Below are 22,993 nucleotides of genomic sequence, written 5' to 3'. Positions count from 1 at the left end.
TTGACTCGCATCAAAGGACAACTTTCGATAATATACTGTGAACAGTCTTGTGCAATGAGTCACGGCATTAAGCATGTTTGCCTATCAATAAGATTGGAATGAAGTCCTCGATAACGTCCCTAACAAAAAATTAATTGAAAACCAAACATTCGAAGAAAAAAAGTCGTTTGTTGTCAATCTTTCTCCCTCAGTCAGGAGCCTGGTTATCGGCAGCTCCCATACCCATTCTCGGCCTCCACATCGTGCCAAACGAGTTTTGTGCAGCTGTGAACTACAGACAGGGCGCTCCCATGATTGAAAAAGAAAGAAAGTGTCCCTTTTGTAAAACAAGATCATTAAATACACTCGGTGATCATGCTGTTATATGCGATGGCCGGCCGATATGATTTTGCAGCACGATTGGCTAAGGGACCAAAATTTGTCCGCATGCAGCGCTTCCAACCTGTCGCCAATTTGCAAGCAGAAAATACTGATACCAGAAACAAATTCTCGACCTGCAGATGTGTACTTACCTTGTTGGTCTGCTGGACAACCCGCGGCTCTGGATGTAACTGTAAACATTACCTCCCCAATGCAAGCCAGTATTAATTCAAATGCGACGAAGAAGTCTGGTTTTGCCCTGAGAGCTTCTGAAGACAGGAAGTTTGAGCAATATTCCCTAAGATGTGTCAAAATAGGTGTTAAATTTTTTGTCATGGATTTTGAATCATTTAGTGGACTCTCTGAGTTGGTGCAAAAGGCATTGAAGCAAATAGCTCTACTCACTGACAGCTGAAGTTTGGACAAAGCTGGTTTGTCAGTTACTTTCAGCAGGCTTGCTCAATCGGTTTCAGTGACATTAATGCAAGGAAACACTATAATGTTGATAGCAAGAAGCGCAGACAAGTAAGCCGGTAGCAAGCAGAAGAAGTTTCCTTAAAGTCTCGTGACTTTTGAACAAAAATCAATCGTCTCCAACACTGAATACCAGGTTAAAAATCCGATTGTGTGGGTTTCAGCATTCAAATTGAGAACCCGATTGTGTGAGTTTTGAGTCACACGACAAATCAACATGAGAGTGGCAAGGGGCCAGTAGTCTGAGAGTTGCTGTGATTCAAAACTTGGATTACGACTTTGAACTGATATCTAATAGCTTGACAATGAGTTAACCAATCAGAGTATTGTAAAAAATGTTTCAATTCTGCATCCCCGAATTAAGTGTGGCACCGCCAGTGCGCGACTCAAGTCAGTCTAATCAGAGCTGATTTCAGTCTCAATGATCTGACCAGAGCTAGCTTGGGTCGCACTCTATTCTTGATGCCTTTTTGTATGTACAGTTTTAAAAATCAAGCAGAAAAAGTGCCGATAGATCCAAATGGCTTCCTAACCAAAAAACTAACAACATGCATCAGTTATGACCGAGTGAAGCAAAACGTGATACGTGGAATTTAGAAACGCATAAAACATGGCAAATCTTTCCAAGATCTTGACCTGGCAAGAAAACATCTAGATTGATTCGAACTTGCAAGATCTTTGCATGGATGTCAACACTAAAATGAAAGACATACCAAGTTTACAAAAAATAAATCAGCACTAAATTAAAAAAACTACTTGAGGTGGCACTAAATAGCTGTAAATTAGGGGAAAACAATTGGAGGAAAATCTGGACGCCGCGAACCAATTGGCTGGCAATACTCATCAAGTCAAGTTTAAGTTTCTTACATCGAAAAAAAAACTAATTAGTCAATTAATTAATTAATTAAAAAGTTCGAACAAACTTAGACGTACCTCTTAGTTGTCCACTGATCTGTGTGTGTGTGCGTATGTTCGTGTCTGCGTCGTGACAAATTTATGACGAGCTGTTGTGATAAATCTGTGAGCTGTTGAACAAGTCTTTCGTTCTTCATACACACAAAACAACAATAAACTAAATTAAGCTCAAAAACCACAACTGTTCTTAATAGACAGCTAAAAGACAATCTGTTCTTCTGGCTACTTTTTCTACGCAGGACTGTCGTCGTAATATTTGGACGTGAAAAGTACTTAGAATTGAGAGTAGCGTTTAGATTGAAGTTACAGTAATATAGTTAGTTGGGTATTTATTGATTATTTATTTATCATTCTAATAAATTCAGGACACGCAGTTGGCTATCTTGTTGTGTTGAATGGCAACGTTACTAAGTTGGTCAATTGTGAAACCAACTAAAACCAAAATAATTTGCAGAGAAACAAGCAGTTGTAGTAGTAGTAGTTACTTTTTACAATTTTATTGTGGTTGTTGTAACAAGATTATATTGAGATTATACCAAAGTGCGTCACATTTAACAAAAACTCGATTGAGTGTGTATGTAATAGTATTACCAGTTTAACTTTAGCTCGGTAATACCTGCAGAATGAAAGTAAAGGCACAGAATATGTGTAATAAACACTTGTGTCTTTTGCTATGCACTTGATGGTCCATAAAGGTGTGCTGTAATTACCAGTTTCAACATGGCTTAATTAAACGGCTTGTTTAAAATGTGATTGAATTTTTAATTAAACTATACCCTCACCGACCTCGATTGCCAATTATAATCTACCAAGTGCTCAACTCGCATCGCTAATTCTGACACGTTTTAATCTGCCATGATTTAAGAGCTACTTTAACACAAAAATACATTCACAAATCTGCTAAACATAAAAGCGTGAAAACATTTTTAAGCTGTTCACCGTGTGATATTTAACCGGATCTCATTTTTTGTTTCTTTTTTAAGAAAAAACAAAAAACTATATGGAACAACGTCACAATACAACACAAGCATGAACCTCAGCACATCAAGTTTTGACCAATTCAAATGTTTGCCAACTTAAGGGCGCTGTACAATGAATGTGAAGAACCAAAAAGGACATCTAGAGAGAAAAAACGCAAGTCACGGTCCTCTAGCTCAACAAAAAATCACGCATGGTACAACAAGGCTTGATTAAAACAAAAAAAATTTCGTTCTCATTTTTAAAATTTCCGTCCTCCTGAGGTAAATAGTAAGTGCGCATTGAAAAAGATGTCAAAAGTAAAGCAACTTAATTTGAGAAGTTAGAATATGAAAAGCGGCATTCTCGTATCCGAACTCTTCCTCAGCACTCGAGGAAAAAATGAATAAACATCGATAACAATAAAAATTATCTGGAACAAATTTTTAAAGTTTTTTTCGATGAAATGAGATGATTGAAATTAATATAATCTTGTTTCAAAATGGACAAGGATTTTTTATCAGAACTTTTTTATCAGCTCATTAGTTTGCATTACTTAGAATCACTCTCGCTACCTTCTTGGGAAAATCTTTGAGGAATTTATCCTGTTCTCGCTCCCAATTTTTTCCCCCAACTGATTTACGACCATACGATAACACATCAAAATTTGATCTCCCCACACGTTGGGTGAGATATCAAAACTAATCAGTGCTGTTTGCCCCCATCAGTGTTGATGTCTCTTTGAAAGCCATATTTTTCAAAGAAGACTCCCCTTTTTTGGCCAAGATAAGGATTCAAAAATTGAATCGCGTTTCATATCTCCCTATAATCTCTCATCTCTTGCAATCAGAATTGTGAAACATATGATTTCTATAACACCTATGGATACTGCCTTTAGATTTTGCTATCGTTCAAAACAAAAACGCAAGAAAAGCTCATTTTAGGAAAAATTTAAAATGGTTGAATAGATTAACGGACATATTTACATCCAATAGATGTTGTAAAAGTACACTTTCGAGTGCAAAATTTTGAGAGTTCAAGTTTTACAATTGGTATCAAAAGATATAGTACTTATATGGCACAAAAGATATGGTTCATTTCCATTTTGTATTAAAACTCATTCTCTCTTTTTTTACCACAATCACACGCATGATACTTGAGGTAAAATGTAAACTATTGATGTCGTCTAAAAATGTTCCAAAGAAAACTAAATCAAACTCATTTAAACAAAACTTTTTTCAAAGCTAGTGCCTATATTTAAAAACGAAGATAAACAAGGCGGCTCGATAATGTGCAATCGCACATAAGGTTCCGACCCCGCTCATCCCCAATTTCGGCATAATTGTCTACCAAATGAGGAACAGATAGAAAAACACAAAAAATTCAAGTATTTTTCAAAAAAAACTGGTGTATGAACGAAAAGATAGCCTCCAAAGCAAAGAACTCAGTGGGGTAAAAAATGATGAATTAGATTGATGGGATATGCCGATATTAAGAAAGCGAGCGAAGACGAACGGCAATATCAAACAACAACAACAAACATTAATTACATCAAAAATTTATGTCCGTTTTAAAATACAAAACTTAATAACAAAGTCAAAATAGCGTCAGATAAAACTGAAAATAAACAAAAAAACATGCAATCCACCAGAAAAAATTGGTTATTCAGCAGTTCATAATAATGCTTGGTAACAATTAGACAAAAAAGAACAGAAACTAAAGTTAAAAAATTCGCTGAACTTGAAAAAAAAAAACAATTAATTTCAAAGTAGTGAAAACCATTAGGAATCAACTAAAATATCCCTTAGGTTTACAATTATAAACGCTTCTATAAAAAGGAATCAAGAACTCTTGGTTTTAAATTTTTTATGCAGTTACAAAAAGAACAACAAATAGACAACAAACTAAAAATCAATTGAATTTTGCCAGAAAATGCTTTGCAAGCCGTAAAGCCATACTTTGGCCCCCAAAATATGTTCGATTGCACCTTCTTTGAACATCGATACTGTATTATTTGTCCCTGCATTAATAAAAATAAGCAACAATCAGACAAAAAAGAAAAAAAAATGCAAAATTAAGTAACATTTCTATCGAAAAAATTTTTTTTCCAAAGACATGAAAGCCATTAATTACAAAATGAAAAAGTTAAATAGGTTAGTCCATCCCTCCAACGGAAGCCCATGAAAACTGCAATTATCCATAATATGTCTTACGTCTACAAAAAGAACGTCAAATATGACAAAAATCAAAAATTCATTTACTTTTTTTTGTGAAGAACCCGTGTGGAAGCCAGTAAAGTCATAACGAATTCTCTTAAAACATTAAATTTTGTGACACCAATCACTTTTGACACCTCCCCTTGAAATGTATTATGTGAACTCTCTTTAATGAAACTAGGTAACAATTAGACCAAAAAGAAAAAAAAGCAAGATTACGTAAAACTTGTTTTTATCGAAAAAAATTTATTTCCAAAGATATGAAAGCCATTAATTACAAAATGAAAAATACGAATAGGTTCGTTTATTCTTCCAAGGGAAGCCCTCGACACCTGCAATTAACCAGAACATGTCTCACGTCTACAAAAAGAACTTCAAATAGGACAAAAATCAAAAATTAATTTGATTTTTTTTTTGTGAAAAACCAGTGGCGAAGCCAGTAAATTCATAACGAATTCTTTAAAAACATTAGATTTTGTGACACCAATCCCTTTTGACACCTTCCCCTGACAAAAAATGTCATCTTAAACCTTTAGTTAACGAGACCAGGTAACAAACAGACAATAAAAGAACAAAATTGCGAAATTGAAATGTTTTTTTTTTTCATTTTGGAAAACAATTGTTTTCAAAGTCATGAAAGCCATTATCTATCTTCTAATATCAAAACTTCGGCTCATCTACTCTTCCAGGAAACGCAAATCAAACCTGGTCATTGTACAGGAAAGTAAACACGACTAAAAAGACAAAGTAAAAACGAAACTTAAAGACCATATTGAAAAAATTCAATGAAATTCTTTAAGAAAGTATTGTCGAAGCGGTAAGAGAACCACAATCTATATCTTTAAGGATTTAAATATTATCAATTGTGCGGTATTTCGAGCGCGAAAAATGTGAAATATGAACTGACAATAACGTGATGATTTGACAATATTAGAAAACATGAAAAATAGGCAAATACCTAAAAATTAAAAAACTTGTGAAATCTAGTAGTATCAAAGCCAGAACACCATATTTTAAGGCGTAAAACCGCAATAAAGACTAAATTGGAATTCAGCAGAAAGAAGGAGCACTCTTTGATTGCTGACACTAAGCTACAAGTTGACCAAAGTAAGAGAAAAATGGAGGCAAAGTTCAATAAGCCATTTTTTAATTAAAAATCAAATATTTTAAAAGTCAAAACGCCCATAAGCTTTCAAGCAATCAAATAGATAAATTTATTGCAAGCTAGTTAGGAAGTCAATAGGACCTATCACTAGTGAGCTTTGATTTGAAATGTTCTGTTATTTAATTAATATAAAAAATATAAATCGAACTTTTTTTAATAAAAAACCGACTGATGACAATCCGAATTATTTTTGGATTGTAACGATCCAAGATTGGTACAGAACTAGTCCTGCTAGTGTTGATTGTCCATTAGGAATATTTAATTTTTGGAATGTCATTGATATAGATATTTTGTTTGTTAAAAAATCAAAAGTAAATGCTGCGTTTTTGATAATCAACGAATAAAGTTAGCAAAAAATGGCAAAGTTTTATTTACAGAGCACTCTCAACGAAAATTGAAGTGGAATTAGCCCCTTTTTTAGTCTACAAAGTTTGTGTCAGTGGTTTTTGGCTGTGCACTTCCTGCAAAATTAATCAGAGTGGACTAAAGAAACTTATTTCGTGCTGTTTTTGATGAAAAAGTCTGAATTTTGTGAAATTTTTAGCCGGAATTTGTGACAAAAAAATTCAATGAAATTAGCCGACAAGGTATTTTGTCTTTAAACGTAAAATCAAAAACATTTTCATGAAAAAATTTAGTAAATTTTTATCAAAATTGGCGAAATTTTAGTCAAAAACTCCGAAAAAAGGTGAATGAAATCAACGGAATTCACATTATTTTCTCGGAAGTTTAAACCTCGATATCTCCTTGTCAAAAACGAAAATCAAAAAAAATCTTTTTAATTCCATATTCTACGCTGGACAAGCTTTCTAATGATACCAGTCTCAACTCTCTACGATGAATATATCGATCGGCCAAAATTGACTGAACAAAAAAAAACCCAGTTGAGTATATAGCTCCTCAGTTGAGTATATAGTAATTAGTTTATCTTGTTTATGTCGTGTTTGAACAAAATCTTGAGGGTTGATTGAAAAGCGTCATCCTGTTTCTAATCATGTCAAAACTGTTTTGATACTTTCGAAACAATTTTTACAGTTTTGCAGTTCTTCTGACAATTCGCTGTTTTGTGCGAGTGTCATTTAATTTCCATAGGACAACGAAGGATGATCTTTAGTTGCAAAATTTGTATAACTTTTTTTAAGGTGTGAAGGCAAACATGAAGCCAGCGAAACATTGAATCGCTACAGTAATTTACTTTGAATCGCTACAGAGACAATTTTTTGCAAATTGTAACGCAAATTGATATAATGATTTGCAGCAACTTGATTGCGTAGAGGAACACAACTATATATTCGATTAAATAATTAAGGATGCGCATCTAGGCTACAAAATTGAAGATTTGAGAATTTTTCAAAAATTATTTGGCTTTTGACACAATGGGACAAGGTGCGTACGCATATTACCCCATAGCCCATGTTCCTATTAGCCCGATGATAAAAAAAACATATGGATCAAAATTAAATGTGCGAATGCACGTTAGCGAGCCTGCTTGTCTTAACTGGTATAATAGAATTATTAATTGCTCTGTCTGTTTGTAAAATAGACAGACGTTATGCTGGCACCAATTTGTTTGTATCTACGACGCACAAAGTCACTCAAACTGTATCTGGAATCGTTTTTAAAAGAAGACGGTGATAGGTTTCAGGAGACATTACGGGAGGAATATTGATTGGTGCATTAATAATGAAAAGGATAGTTTGATTGAAATATAAACTCACCTGAAATTGGTAACCAAGCTAACTAACTTCTGCAGCTGCTCTTATTCTCTGCTATACAACACAGAATTGTACCAGAAAGAGAGAAAAATACTAAGTGCGGGGGAGGGCGCTATGATGAACGGGGGTATATTGTGGTAATAATTAAAATTTGTTCTGTTGAGGTATTGTTTTTATGTTGCGATTTCTCCAACTAAAGCAGTGGTAGTACTAGTAGTTCTATTAGTAGCAGTATTTTAATGTTTGTTTGATACACAGAAGAATAGGGAATGAATGAACGAATGAAGCACAAATTTGTAGTTTGAGGACAGCTAAAACTGGGAATTGCTCTAAAGAAACAAATAGCAGTAGTACCACCGCCAACTCAAAAACAACAACAACAACAATTACCATCATAGCCTTGTACACCCTCCCCCTTTCTATGGCTCAACAAATGCGAATATAATCAAATATGAAAAGCAATCGGCCGAAATATTTTGCGTTTTGTTCTCAGCTTTCTTTGAAAAAAAAACTCAAACAATGAAAAATATTTCAGATAATTTAATAGTTAACTACTTACTACCACTGTTAAGTAATTCACTGAGTTTATAAAACTACCAAAAAATAATTCTCGACTCTTTTTTTTAATTTTTTTTTAAATCTTCAATCATATAAAATCTTATGCATTAAATAACAATGCGCAACAACAATAACAACATAAAATGGCATGGAAATATGATCTGGTCAAATGAAAGACTGACCTTGGTGTTCAAGTTCAACAATTTCTTCTAAATGGGATTTCGGTTAGGGTTTAATCTCCCGTTGAGCGTAATAGGCGAGTGTTTATGGGCCGCTTTTGCCGTTTCAATTCCATAAAAACAACAACATTGTTTCTGAATTATATACCAAATATACTCCTCAACAAATTTATTGTACTTTCTTTGACTAGTCAAACCAAACTGAAACCAATAGGCAAAAACATAACACAGCTAAGCGTTAGAGTCTTTCCCGAATTGCTGCGATCGTTGTCTTGGCAGAAGTAAAGTTTTAGCCGAAATGATTAAAAAAACAAAATGATTGCCACAAAAATTAGTTAATATTCAAGAGCGCTATTCTGATTATATCAAAATGTCACCCTCATAATTGAAACAACCACGCCAATATTACGGAAATATGTGGTTATTTGGTCGATAAACCGCACGAGGCGTGGGTTCGAATCCCGCTCAGCCTTACTGTTTTCTATCCCAAAAAGATGTTATTTTTTGCTTTGCAATTTATTGATTACCTTGCCTGAATTCGAAATTTTGCTGTTTCTTCTTAGAGAGACTTTTTGTACAAATCAAGCATGATTTTATTGCGCTTAAATATGGAACATTGCAACTAATTTGTCTATTGTTTAGCCATGTCAGATTAGACGTTGAAAGACTGTTGTCTGTAAAATTATTTACAAAACGCACATTATGCTGGAAGAAACAATCTGCGCACAATGCTGAACGGCTCTTAAGAAGTGTTTGTTCCCTACAAAAAGGGGATCTATATTTTATGGCACACTATGGCGTGTAAAGAGGAGTTGAAACAGTTAGAAGTATAATAGAATTGTAAATATAGTTATTGCAAGTGAAGATAGCGCTACAGATATATTATATGAACATATATTGTGTGCTTTGAAGTTTAACAGTTTGGGTGAAAGCTTTTAACTTATATATACACACATTCTGAGTAGAAAGTCTATAGCTCAAGTGTAAGCCACAGTTTTCCATAAAATAATGCTTCCGGAGCTAATGTGTCCAGACAAGGGCCATAATTGAATAATGGACCAATTAACAAGCAAATACCGAAACTCTTCGCCTGGTTTAACACACACCAAAACACCTCCCGCAACAACAATGCGCCAATTTGCCGATCATTAGATTAAAGTCGAATTATATAGACTACTATTAATCTAATCTGCAAGTAAAAGATACTTTGATCTGCTTCGGAGTATCTTCCTCAGTCAAACTCCGACGCTTAACTTGCAAAATTCTCCAATATTTGATGGCTGTCGTGCAAGATCTTGCAGGCTGGCCCTTGGTAATAGATTAAGGTCTTAACTTAAGTTTTTGTTAGTTCTGAAATTTTGTTGTGTTGAAGCATAAACTTCATTACCTTTCAATTTATCACGTTTCAAATTAAATTATTCAAGGGCTAATTAAATTAATTTAGGCTGCCGAGTTATAGTTCTGATTCTGCACAAAAAAATGAATAAAATAAAAACGGGCAAAAACATCAATTTAGGACTAATAGCTGTTTTCCAGAGTGAAATTTTTTCCAGAGATTTTAGCGTACTTCTTGAACAGTGGGCTAAGAGAGCGTGTTCTTTAGTATGTGTGGTATTGTGAAAGGTGGTTGGGCCAAGTATGTTTGGGAGTTGATATGGAATGATAAAATGGGATCCAAAGGGATAAAGTTGTTTTGTTTTGGCTGACACCATGGTCAAAATTTCCCGGGGTCCTGTTTGCTTTCTCAACCGAAACACTCACACATACAAACTCTATCCTCTCCTAATCTTAACACTCGTTCATAGCAAAACTAAATTTGTCTACACCCACGGGCCTACCATTGCCTCGCTACTTTTCAGGTCATTTGGACTCAATTAGGTCGCAAATACTCAATAAATTGAACCAAATACTCAATTCATTCAATGCAGGATATTTGGACGGTTTTAATTACGTAAAATAATAACAAGTTGTTGAGACAGAGAGGGAACTTGTAAATTGATGTAACTCAAACGACCTGGACCACTTTGTCATGAACAACACGAAATGGGCTCTTGCTTCCTGTGAAAGAAGAGGTCTTGCTGATCCCAGTAGAAAACAAAACAAGACGGCTCATGAGAGTCCCTGCATGGCAGAGAATGTTCAAAGCAACATCTTAGACTTCCGAAAAGTTTAACGTTCTTTGGTGACGATAATGACTTCTTTAACAACTCTTATCATTAAAGGGCGAAGTACAATATCATAAGACAGAAATTGAAATATTATTCGAAATGAAAAAAATCTCAAAAGATAATTGTTTTCAAAACAGGGTAAAATTTAGAAAAAGTTAATATCTTTATGAAGAAATTTACATTCAATTTCAGTTAAATTATGAGTTTTGTTAAAAAAATGTGAGAACTTGTCAGATATAAATTGAATAAATTGAAAACAACAAAAAGAACAGTAACAACGGTTGACTTTAATGATACACCTCACCTCAGCAAATTTTGTGGCAAGCCGAGTCCTTATTGTTCAGAACGAGTTTCAGTCCTTTGAAATTAAATTTTGGTCAAAAAATAGAGAAACTGCATTTAAATTTGGACGGAAAAACACATTTTGAATGTTTAAAAGAAAATAAACAAGGAGGCTTGATAATGTGCGTTTGTACATAATGTTCCTACCCCGCTCATGCAGATTATTGGCCTAATTGCATGCCAAATTAGGAAGAGGTAGAAAACTTTCAAAAATACAAAAATTGTTCAAAAATAGTAAGTGCATGAATAAAAACTAGAACTCTTCCTACTCAAATAAAAAATAACCAAGAGCAAAGTCAAAATAGCGTCAAATAAAAGCTAACTAAACAAATTAAAATTTACTTCACTAGAAAAAAGTGGAACCAGAGCTTAATGAGACTCGGTAACAAGTAAACACACAAAAAAACAGAAACAAAATCTTAAAAGATAGGTTCATGTTCCTTTAAAACAAATATATTCAAATGATGACACTAGATAGATATCAACTAAAATAGGTTTATGGTCATTCCTTACTCCATAAGAAGACATTGACATCTGTGATTATACAGATTATGTCCTACGTCTAAAAAACGACAATAACAGACAAATAACAAAAATTCAATCAAACTTTGCGAAAACATAAACTTGTATGTAAAAACTTTATGGTCATTCATTACTCCATAAGAAGACATTGACATCTTTGATTATCCAGATTATGTCTACGTCTAAAAAAACGACAATAACGGACAAAAAACAGAAATTCAATCAAACTTTGCGAGAAAACGGTTTTGAAGCTGTTCAAACCACAATCTATTCAGCAGATAATAAGATATACTCAATTGCAACTTCATTGAAAACTAATAAAACGATTTGTGAGCTCTCAAAAGTGAGAGTATGTAACAAGTAGACAGAAAAAGAGGCAAAAATAAGAAACAGATTTGTAAACTTTGGAAGCGATTAATTTCCACTTCATAAAAACATAAGCTATGAAATCTTTAAGTGGATCTATTGCTTCTCCAAATGAGGCCATTGACATCTGTCTTAATTCAAAATTAGTGGTACGTCTACAAAAAGAACGATTAATACAGAAAAAAATGAAATTAATAGTGTTATTGTAATAAAAACCATTGTCAGAGCAGTTAAAGCCTTAAGCAATGTTTTAGAAACACGTCAAAAAAAAACAAATACGTGTAAGAATATTTGGTTTCACAGGCATGAAAATTGTTAGCTATCAAACAGAATTCAGTAAATAGATTGCTTTGCTCGTATATCGGTGAACAACAGTTGTCACTAAAACTTGCAGTTATCCAGAACTTCTTGTACCACTACAAAAACAGGAAAATAAAGACAAACAGAATTTCCAGTGAATTTTGCTAGAAGACCGCGTCAAGGCCCTTAAAATCATAACCTATTCAGTGAAAAAGATCAATAAGCTCAAATGTGTTTGCCTGAACGCCAATAACGTGATAAGGACCTGTCATTAACCTGACAAGACAAAGATAAGAATCTCACAGAAAAAAATATAGCCAAAATTGATTTTGTTTGAAAACTCCTAGTCTCAAAGCCGAAAAATCATTACTTATAAGGCAAAACCGCAATGAATAATAATTTTATTTCCACCAGAAGGTTGGTGCAACCTATCTTTGTTGAATTGAAGCTAAAGTTGACCAAAAAGAGACAGAAAACTGACAAAGCTCAAAATACATTCTTTATATTGAAAACAAGAAGTTGTTTTCAAAATCAAAAGGACCATAAATTTTGAAATAAAAGACGAGACAGATTTCCCAAAAAACTATAGGCAACCATTTGAACCAGTCATTAGAAAGCCGTGGTTTGAATTGTTTTGTTCCACCAGTAACATAAAACGAAGCAAATTATGCAAAAAAGTATTAAAAACGGTAGCGACTGATTACAATTCTAATTATTTTTGGACGTCAAAAAACAATCATTAGACCAAAATCAGCCGTGAAATTGCTGTTCGTGAATTAGCAACAACTAAATATTCCCAATATATTGTATATGGACAATCTGACAAAAAAAGATCAAGAAAACATCAAAAATAAATAATTCGTTTTGGATAACTATCGAGTTAAAACAGCAAAAAGAACCGGCAACAGTATAAATCAAGAACGCTCCCTCTCTAGCGAAACTCAATTACAAATAGCCTTCTTCTAAAAATAACGAGATTTCAGCACATTTTAGATGTCTTAATCTAGCAAATTTGAACAAAGTGGACTAAAGTATCTTCTTCCGGCCCAGTTTTGATGAAAAGAAGATTAAATTTTGGATTAACATGTTTTTGACGAAATTGAGATCAATTTGAGCGATAATAGGGAAATTGTGAACAAAAAAACCAAACTTTAAACCTCGACAACTAGAAAAACATGAAATTCAGAATTTTTAAAATATATTCTGTGATGGACGACAGGCTGTCTAATGATACCTTTCACAACCCTCTACAATGAATATATCGATCGGCCAAAACTGGCTGAATGAAAAACCCAGTTCAGTATAAAGTTTCTCCCCCATTAATGGGGGTCGGAACGAAAATTTGTGATAACTTGAAATGGATAAAAAGGTTTTTAATTGATTCCTTTGGAATGGTTCACATACAAATAACATAAAATTTGGCAGAGCTTGTTTCAAAATTCTTGAATTAAAACAGAAATATGGAATTCATTTTAAATTTTAAAAAGGCTTTTTTTCATAAAAGTCATTTAGTTTTCAGAATATTTTCAAATAAAAATCAGCAACCAATAATTATAACGTCAAATTTGGTTAGAAAACTTTGTTGATTTTTTTGAGCTTTCAAAATTTTTCCTATAATAGACATGGAACTGAACATAAGACTTGACAAACAACTTACGCTGCAGAGTTTATCCTCGCTACAAAATTGTGATATGAACTTTCAACGAAAAGATAATATGATTTATTTAATCATATTTCACAAAAGCCTATTCATTTACAGACTTTTATCATGTATATAAGTTTCTTCGATCTTACACTTCAATAAATCAAGTTCAAATGACCAAATTGCAAAACTCATTGTTGAGAAAGATAATCAGATCCAATCAAAATCTGACCACGTTATTGGCCTCACTTATATTGCTGCCAGGCATAAAAATTTACGCCCGTCATAGTTTTCGTTACTGAGAGCAAAAGATCTTATAAAAACTCTTACACCTTTTCTTTGTGAACATTTTTAAAAATCTTAATTCTTGACACTTTGATGTAATCAATGGCCTTTTTACAAATCATTCAGAGCATCAAGAACACGTTTAAAGGACGAAATTAATACCACACCCTTAATGATATACAAGCATCTCAGAAACCAATGAAAGGATAACATAAAAATCTGCGATATGGAATTTCATTAACATAGTTGAAATTAAAAGACGCCATATCCATTAAATTATTGGTCTGATACGCAAAATTGGGAACTGAGTGAATGTTTTGGTCAATAGAAGTCGAAATACAATTTTTTTTAGAAATGAAATCTATTATAAATGACCGCGCAAGAAAATTAACAAAGATTGCAGTCAAACATCAAAATTATTGAACTTTTTTTCTACTAAAAAACATATAATGCTTACGCGCTTGCAATGCCGTTAGGTCTTAATTGAAATAAAATATTGTTTCTGTTTAAGAAATTAGGAAACGAATCAGAATGGCCAGTAATTAGCTTACTTGAAAAACTACAGAAGACCCGACTGCAAACACAGATAAGCCTTACAATTTTTTTTGGAAACAATTTCACGAGAAACTGGAAAATATAACAAACTCGAGCGAAAAGAAAGATAACTGATTTTTTAAAAACAAGGCTGTACAAGTAAAAAGAAATAATTAGTATGCGATGGAATTGTGACATAAAGTAGAATCTCTATGAGATCTCTCGAAACTCTCCAATTTTATCAAAAAAATGTTTGTTTTGTTAGATATAAAATGAACTCAGCAAATAGGCTCTAAATCTCAATAAATTGAGCCGTTGAAACTTGACAACTAAAACAAGTGATTAGACAACCAAAACTACTGCAAAAACTGTAAACTACAAAATTAAGTACTATAACTAAACTATAATCTAAATAAAAGAAAATGTTCCGAATTAATTGAATCTATTAGATATGAGGTGATATAATCAAATTGAAACAACTATTGATTTTGTCGGAACATCATCTTTGAGACTAAAAGAAAAGAGAAAAAAGACGACCAAAATGTTAAATCTTAACGGTTAAATCACTAACAGTCTAAATTAAGAAAACTGATAGTTTTGTAATTAAAAATTAAATTGATGCAGTTACCATGAAAACAATGAGGTCAGAAGCATCAAGAGTTTGGAAAAATAAAAAGACATCAACAGCGAACCACAAAATTTACGAAAATCAAAAACTGTTATTGAATCGGTTAGTTAATAAATGATAATAATTAGATCCTAGTTTGATTTTTATTGGGAACAATGAGATCCAATGTGGAACCAATCTACTATGCATGAACTGATATTAAACAGAAGAAACGCTAAAACGACTACAAAACTAAAAAAAACATACTTTTTTGCAAACAAGTTTTGAGTTTCTGTGCAAAACATTTGGTAAAACAAATCAAGAAGAAAAATTGAAAATTGTAGCAAAAACATTGCTCCCTGATTTTTGCCTCTCCAGCGTGAGTAAAATCACTACCTAATTTTGACTTTTGATTCCCAAGATTGCTGAAAAAAGTATATAGATAACTTGATAAAAAATTTCTGGCTTAAGACAATCCAATATTCTCAAATTGTAGAAAATCCAGAGTACCGCTAATTAAAAAACTTGAATCGATGAAGCTGTAACTAATAATCTGAACTCAAGTAGAATTTTAGGTTATATCGTGACTTTTTGTGGTCCACATTTAGTTGAAAACTGTTGTTATTTTCAGCAAAGAGCACTCGATTTAGTTTGAATAACTATTACTATTGATTACCAGCAAAATAATGAAGTACGAAATATAGAAAGGAATGATTTTTTAGTCAAACTTAGACTAAAAAGTAGCAAAATTAACAACTCTAAAGCGGTTGATGTGCCTAATGTTATCAATTTTAAGAAAAAAATCAATTATTTTCAATAATGAAATCAGGTCTTCAAGATTTTAGTGTGGTACCCTTCATAAGTTTCGAAATTGCAAAAAAAAATTAAAAGTAATTTGAACTCTACTGAAGAAAAAATGGTCCGGTATATATTTTCTCATGATTCAAAAAACATGTTGGAACAAAAACATGGGATAGCAAAATAAAAAGAGGTAAAATGGTGAAGACGAAAACAACTAAACCAAATTATTTTCAAACGATTTTTGATTTGATCTTTTTTATGATTTAGAGTGAATATAGTAACATTAGACTTTGCTTTGATGTCAATTTTCAATTTTCCAATTTCAATAAACTTTAACTTCATAATTTCAGTGCACCAACTTAAAATTCTGAAAAATTTCCGGGATAAAAAGCTTATAAATTAAGTTCGAAATTCAATGTATCCTTTTTTCTGTCTTCATATACGTCACTTTACGCTTCAATTCCTCCTAATCAATGACAGCAGTGTTCGTAAAAATGTCTATAATTAGGAAAAAAATGTCAAAAATCACAAAACTGTGTTTTCATTTGTGTCAGCATAAAAATCAAATACCAAAATTCAATGCGCTAAAAGGGTACTAATTTGATTAACAATACGATATGCTTTACAAAACAGTAAACATTAGGAAAAATACTGAGGCACACGTTTAACAACTTTCAAAGCCCTTCCAAAAAACTCCCAAATTCAAAAGTGCTCCCAATTGGACCACTTTTCTATGTTGAAAGTCAATATTTGGTTATGACATATTCTATCATAGTTATATTATTACAAATTTTTACCTTTTTTGAAAAAAAATTACTGGTTTCAGAAACCACTGCTTTAAAGTTTATAGATATCTTAAGACTCTATTAGGACCTTATTGGCTTAGGACATTGTAGTTGTAACAAATAATTTGAGCTCAAGTAGAATTTTAAGTTGTATCGTTAATTTTTGTGGTCCACGTTTAGCTGAAAGCTGATAATATAAAAATGCATCATCGATTTCGTGGCTAGTTGAGCCAAAATCTCGACAAAAATTTGGGCGAGGGAGCAATCTATTTAGATTGATCAATTTTTACCATTGATTACTAGCAAAGTTAATGAAGTACGAAATATAGAAGGGAAGGATTTTTTAGTCAATTTCAGACCAAAAAGTAACAAATTGAAGAAATCTAGTGCAATTGATGTGCCCAACGTTATCAGTTTTAAGAATAAATTAATTATTCTGAGAACCAAAATAATGTCTTCAAGATTTTTAGTGTGGTAATTTTTAAGTTTCGAAAATGCAAATAAGTAAAGGTAATGCAAGCTTTACTGAAAAAAAGGTCGGGTATAAATATTCTCATAATTCCAATGAAATAATGGAAAAAAAACATGGAATATGAAAATCCTCTAAATGAGCGAGTTAATTAATAAAAAGATGTAAAATGTTAGAGACGAAAACAACCAGACCAAAACATTTTCAAACCATTTTTGATTTCTTGATCTATTTTATGCTTTACAGTTAATATAGTACATATTTCAAACTTCAATTTTCAATAAATGTCAATCAAAGTGCACAAACTTAAAATTTTGCCTATTTTCTGGTAGTAGATTGGTATAAAGTTAATTCAAAATTCAATATATCTGTTTTCTTCTTTATATACGTCACTTTACGCTTCAATTCCTCCTCATCAATTAAAGCAGTCTTCGTAAAAATATCAAAAAATTGGAAAAAATGTCAAAAGTCACAAAACTGTGATTTCATTTGTGTCAGCATAAAAATCAAATACCAAAATTCAATGCGCAAAAAGGGTACTAATTTGATTGACAATACGATATGCTTTACAAAACAGTAAACATTAGGAAAAATACTGAGGCACATGTTTAACAACTTTCAAAGCCCTTCCAAAAAACTCCCAAATTCAAAAGTGCTCCCAATTAAACCACTTTTCTATGTTGAAAGTCAAAATTTGGTTATGACATATTCTATCATAGTTATATTATTACAAAGTTTTACCTTTTTTGAAAAAAAACTACTGGTTTCAGAAACCACTGCTTTAAAGTTTATAGATATCTTAAGACTCTATTAGGACTTTATTGGCTTAGGACATTGTAGTTGTAACAAATAATTTGAGCTCAAGTAGAATTTTAAGTTGTATCGTTAATTTTTGTGGTCCACGTTTAGCTAAAAGCTGATAATATAAAACTGCATCATCGATTTCGTGGCTAGTTGAGCCAAAATCTCGACAAAAATTTGGGCGAGGGAGCAATCTATTTAGATTGATCAACTTTTACCATTGATTACTAGCAAAATTAATGAAGTACGAAATATAGAAGGGAAGGTTTTTTTTGTCAATTTTAGACCAAAAAGTAGCAACTTGAACAAATCTAGTGCGATTGATGTGCCCAACGTTATCAGTTTTAACAATAAATTAATTATTTTGAGAATCAAATCATGTCTTTAAGAGTTTTAGTGTGGTACCTTTTAAGTTTCAAAAATACAAATAAGTAAAGGTAATGCGAGCTTTACTGAATAAAATGGTCGGGTATAAATATTCTCATAATTCCAAAGAAATAATGGAAAAATAAACATGGAATATGAAAATCCTATAAATGAGCGAGTTAATTAATAAAAAGATGTAAAATGGTGGAGACGAAAACAACCAGACCAAAACATTTTCAAACCATCTTTGATTTGTTGATCGATTTTATGCTTTACAGTTAATATAGTACCAATTTCAAACTTCACTTTTCAATAAATGTCAATCAAAGTGCACAAACTTAAAATTTTGCCTATTTTCTTGGAGTAGACTGGTATAAAATTATTCAAAATTCAATATATCTGTTTTCTTTTTTATATACGTCACTTTACGCTTCAGTTCCTCCTAATCCATCATAGCAATCTTTTGAAAAATATCAAAAATCTTGAAATATTGTCAATAGTCACAAAACTATTAACCCTTTCGGATCAACACAAAATTAAACTACCAGATTTCAATTTAATTAAACTCTTTGCTCTCTGCAATGCGCAAAAACGGTACTAATTTGATTGAAAATACTGTATGCATTGCAAAATTGTAAACATTAGGAAAAATACTGAGGCTCATGTTTAACAACTTTGAAAGCTATCCAAATAAAGTCCTCCCAATTTTGAAAGTCCTCCCAATTGGTTCATTTTTCTTTGTTAAAAGTCAATAATTGGTTAAGACATATTCGAACTTACTTATATTATCACAAACTTTACTCTTTTTTGAAAAAAAAACTATTGGTTTTAGAAAAAATGTATAAAATAGTAGCATTTGTGGCTGAGCACAGGTTGTTTATATTATTAATGCCACCATAAATTTCTTGAATATGAGTGTTACTTCAGGTTAGTGAACACGGGTAATAATAAGTTTGTCGCGGCTATTTAGACCTTTTATATATTAGCTAGGTCAGAAACGCGTCGTGGTATAAACGAACAAGCTGTCTCAATATATACTTTTAAGTATGAACGATGCACTTTTTTTAGAAACTATAGATGACATCGTTCAGCTGGAGAATGTTTTTCTTACCTTTTAATTTTGGAGTCCGTGACTTATTTCTTGTTTGGCTCTCTTTGCTGGTTCAGTTTGTTGTCACTGATTGCATTGCTCTAAAATAAAAATTGTCCATAAAAATCTCTCAACTAGAATGAACTTAGTAAACAGTTCTACTTCTTATCACACCGATTCAGTTAAACTCATTGTGCCCTGTATTTTCTGCCCTGTATCCCTATATCATATCACCCCGCAAACTTTTCACCCAAAAACATTTCTCCAAATCCTGCGAATATCTTAGCATTGATCCCTAAACTATATACCCAAATGTTACAATTCACTTATTTTGAATGCTAATTGCACCAATTATATAGTGAATTAAAATCGGGTTAAATTGATAAAAGGGCGAAACAATTGGGTTTAGGTGACTGATATGTGGTGAAAAAAATAGTTAACAATTCCTAATAAGTTCACTCAATTATTTACCTTCATTTGGTAATTAATCTCCCCAAATCAATCAACTCAATCCAATTATAACAAAGAACGAGAACTCTTTCTTAGTTTACTAAGAAATTTTTAGTAAACCAGTGGAAAAATTGATAAAAATCAATTTGAATAAATACTATAGTAATTCTTTTTTTTAAAACAAAATGTACAGACGTACTTGGGCTATTATGACGTGAAGAACATTCATATACATAAGTTGGCCAATAAAATTTTGAATAATATACCGATTATCCGTTAATGAAATTCAGCTTCTAAGCAACACAATTGTGTCTCAAACCGTATCAGCTCTACAAAGCATTATCAAAATCGACAAACCGGAGAGCACAATAAACAGATATCTTTGAAATCTGGTTGAAAAATTGATAAAGCCAAAAGTTATAATAACATGGGAAGTTATTAAGTAAAAAGATAGTGATTAATAAAAAGAAATGAATTTTAGGGATAACTTTAATAGCAGTCGCGTGTAATGTACTTTACACGCATATATAGACTCGTGTAGGCTGCCGCTGTGGACTAACTCCCTTGATTGGGGTGTAAGGGGGAAAATTGTTGAGAATTACGTTGAAAATACACTACACTCACTGCCCGGATAATAAAAGACGGGAAATCTTTTCAAATTGTTTTTTATTTACAACCTTACTTTTTCAACTTGAATCTTTAAGAACAACTCTCGCTCTCTATACTCCTTTGCACACAATTTGCAGGAATATGTATTAAGTGTGATATAAATTGATGGGTCTTTTTTATTCCAAAGCAACTTAATTTTTTCCCATTTTCTCCGCTGCTGCTATCTATTCTCCATCTATCTGGACCGAAGCGGAGTAGAAAAAGGGATTGTTGTAATATTTGTAGCTTCCAACTTTAAATAGCGAAAGAGTGTAGATGATATATATATACATTGTATACATATAGGCGGTTAAATTTCCCAAACAGAGCGAATAGTTGCACATTGAAGGGGGAGGGGCGGGGGTGGGACATTGGGGGGAGATTGGAACACAGCAGAAGGGGAGGGGGTGTATGTTGAACTGATGAGGACTAACTTCTTTCCGCCGTTTTTCTCTCGCGCTCTATAATATCTGATTTATTATACGATATGTACATTTTTACTAGTCAAGTGAAAAAGGCCGTCGCCGCCGCAGCAGCCGCAAGGTACAAAGAGGGGGGGGGGGTAGAAAAAGAGAGAATAATAGAGAAAAAAAAGAGAGAAAGAGGGATGCTAAAATGGGCTGGCGCAGAAAGTGCGTGAGTGTGTTTACCTTTTCAATTGTGCTCCTATAATCCCACGGCAGTTACAGGGGGACAGAAGAGGTAGCTGTTGTAACGCTATTTATCAAAATAGCTCCACAAGAGAGAGTATAGGCAATATAGGGAGAATAAGGCGGAAAAATGGAGTGAGGGGGGACCTTATGTTCTCTTCATATTATTCAGACAACACAGTGAAAAATAGGAAGAACAGTGTATTTGAGCTATTATAGTAGTAGTAGTAGTTGTTGTGATAGTAGAGTAGGAATAGTAGCGGCGTTGGTATTGGAGGATGTTGTAGTTGATATAAAGGATTAAGCGCGCCAGGCTTGAGCGAAATTGAGGAAAAGGCAATGAAAATGTGACGGAAGAAGTATTAAAAAGAGGTCGGTCGCTTTCAAAAACTGTTTAAAATTGTGCCATTATGGAGAGAAATCAAACAATCAACAGTTTGTTCTGATTTTTGGCACCCAGCAATTGTTATAAATAGTTTGTTTCTTCTTCACCTTGTCGAAAAACAAACCAATTTACTATAAAAAGTGAACAAATACTCCGAATATGTTAAGTATGATTATAATTCATATCTAGTTTATTTTATTTTGTTTTAACCACTCTTTTGCTATGCCATTCATCGGAAGAAAGACTGAAACTAATTATCGTAACGATGACTAAAATAGTTTTTTTTGGAGAAAAAAGGAACAAAATGAGGCTGTTTTTTTTTATTTCAGCCAGGTAAAGAAAACTTTTCCAATGAACGCAATTCGGCCATATCAAACTGCTTTATTCCTTTGCATATTCTACAATGTACTATATTGTATTTTCGCTGCGATGCCGAAAAAAAGGAAAAACAAATAACAGTTAAGGTGAGCAAGTATAATTACATTATGATAAGGAACAAGAGCAATACCTCAAAATAGAGATTGCATCTACGACAATAAAAAGTATATAAGCTTTTTAATATATATAAGAAAGGTAGCTAGTATACTTCTTTTTACTCTCTCTACAAATACAGTACAATGCACAATCACTTTTAAGCAATATGCATTATGCATATATCTTCTGTTCACATCAGCTCTAATTGTGCAAGTTTGTATACCTTGGAAGCCTTGTGTACATGTTTATAGTAATGTGGCGGCAGCCGTGGCTTTTTTCACAGTCATATTATCCACCCTTTAATTCCTCCCGCGTGTTTCACGTCACGAGATATTTATCACCTTTTCAATTTCAACCCCCAACCACAACCACCCCCCCCCCCCCCCCCCCCCCCGCCTCACCCGCATCTCTTCTCCGCTGAATACCCCGCCTACACAATCACCTCCCCCTTTAAAATTTCTGAACGGCCGATAGTTACAAAAGTGGTCACGGTAATTTGGTATTATTACACTAATAATCGGCCCCACCTTTTTCCAGGTTATGCGAAAGATGCTCAAGGATTTTGAATGTTGTGCTCTTTTCGTCATAATGATAGCAAGTGAATGTAAAAGCCGGGAGGGTCACAAACAATTACTGTGGTCACAAATCCGGAAAAATTTTCAGTTTGACAGCTAATTTATGTAAAATAGAAAACTATACCGGATGCGAGCGATTGAATGATGGGTGTCATGCCCTTAAATCTGCTCTGAATCTAGTGCTAACATTTTCC

General features: G+C 32.9%; 1 protein-coding gene across 8 annotated transcripts in view; it reads right to left on the bottom strand.

Moving 5' to 3' along the window:
- Nucleotides 1–22,993, bottom strand: part of LOC142337224 (uncharacterized) — a 644,691-nt gene that overhangs the window by 39,172 nt on the left and 582,526 nt on the right. For 2 of the 8 annotated variants that reach the window (XM_075386389.1, XM_075386373.1), the window contains exon 2: nucleotides 19,639–19,718. The gene's annotated coding sequence lies outside the window, so the exon portion shown is untranslated. Of the gene's footprint in view, nucleotides 1–1,767; nucleotides 1,881–7,805; nucleotides 8,121–19,638; nucleotides 19,719–20,088; nucleotides 20,222–20,266; nucleotides 20,993–21,365; nucleotides 22,083–22,993 lie in introns of those variants that run through there. The other 6 variants (XM_075386407.1, XM_075386382.1, XM_075386362.1 and 3 more) reach the window with 6 other exon arrangements.

Source organism: Convolutriloba macropyga, chromosome 1 (assembly GCF_964194025.1).
Source record: "Convolutriloba macropyga chromosome 1, txConMacr16.3, whole genome shotgun sequence".
NCBI lineage: Eukaryota > Metazoa > Xenacoelomorpha > Acoela > Convolutidae > Convolutriloba > Convolutriloba macropyga.
This window is presented reverse-complemented; position numbering and strand designations above follow the sequence as displayed.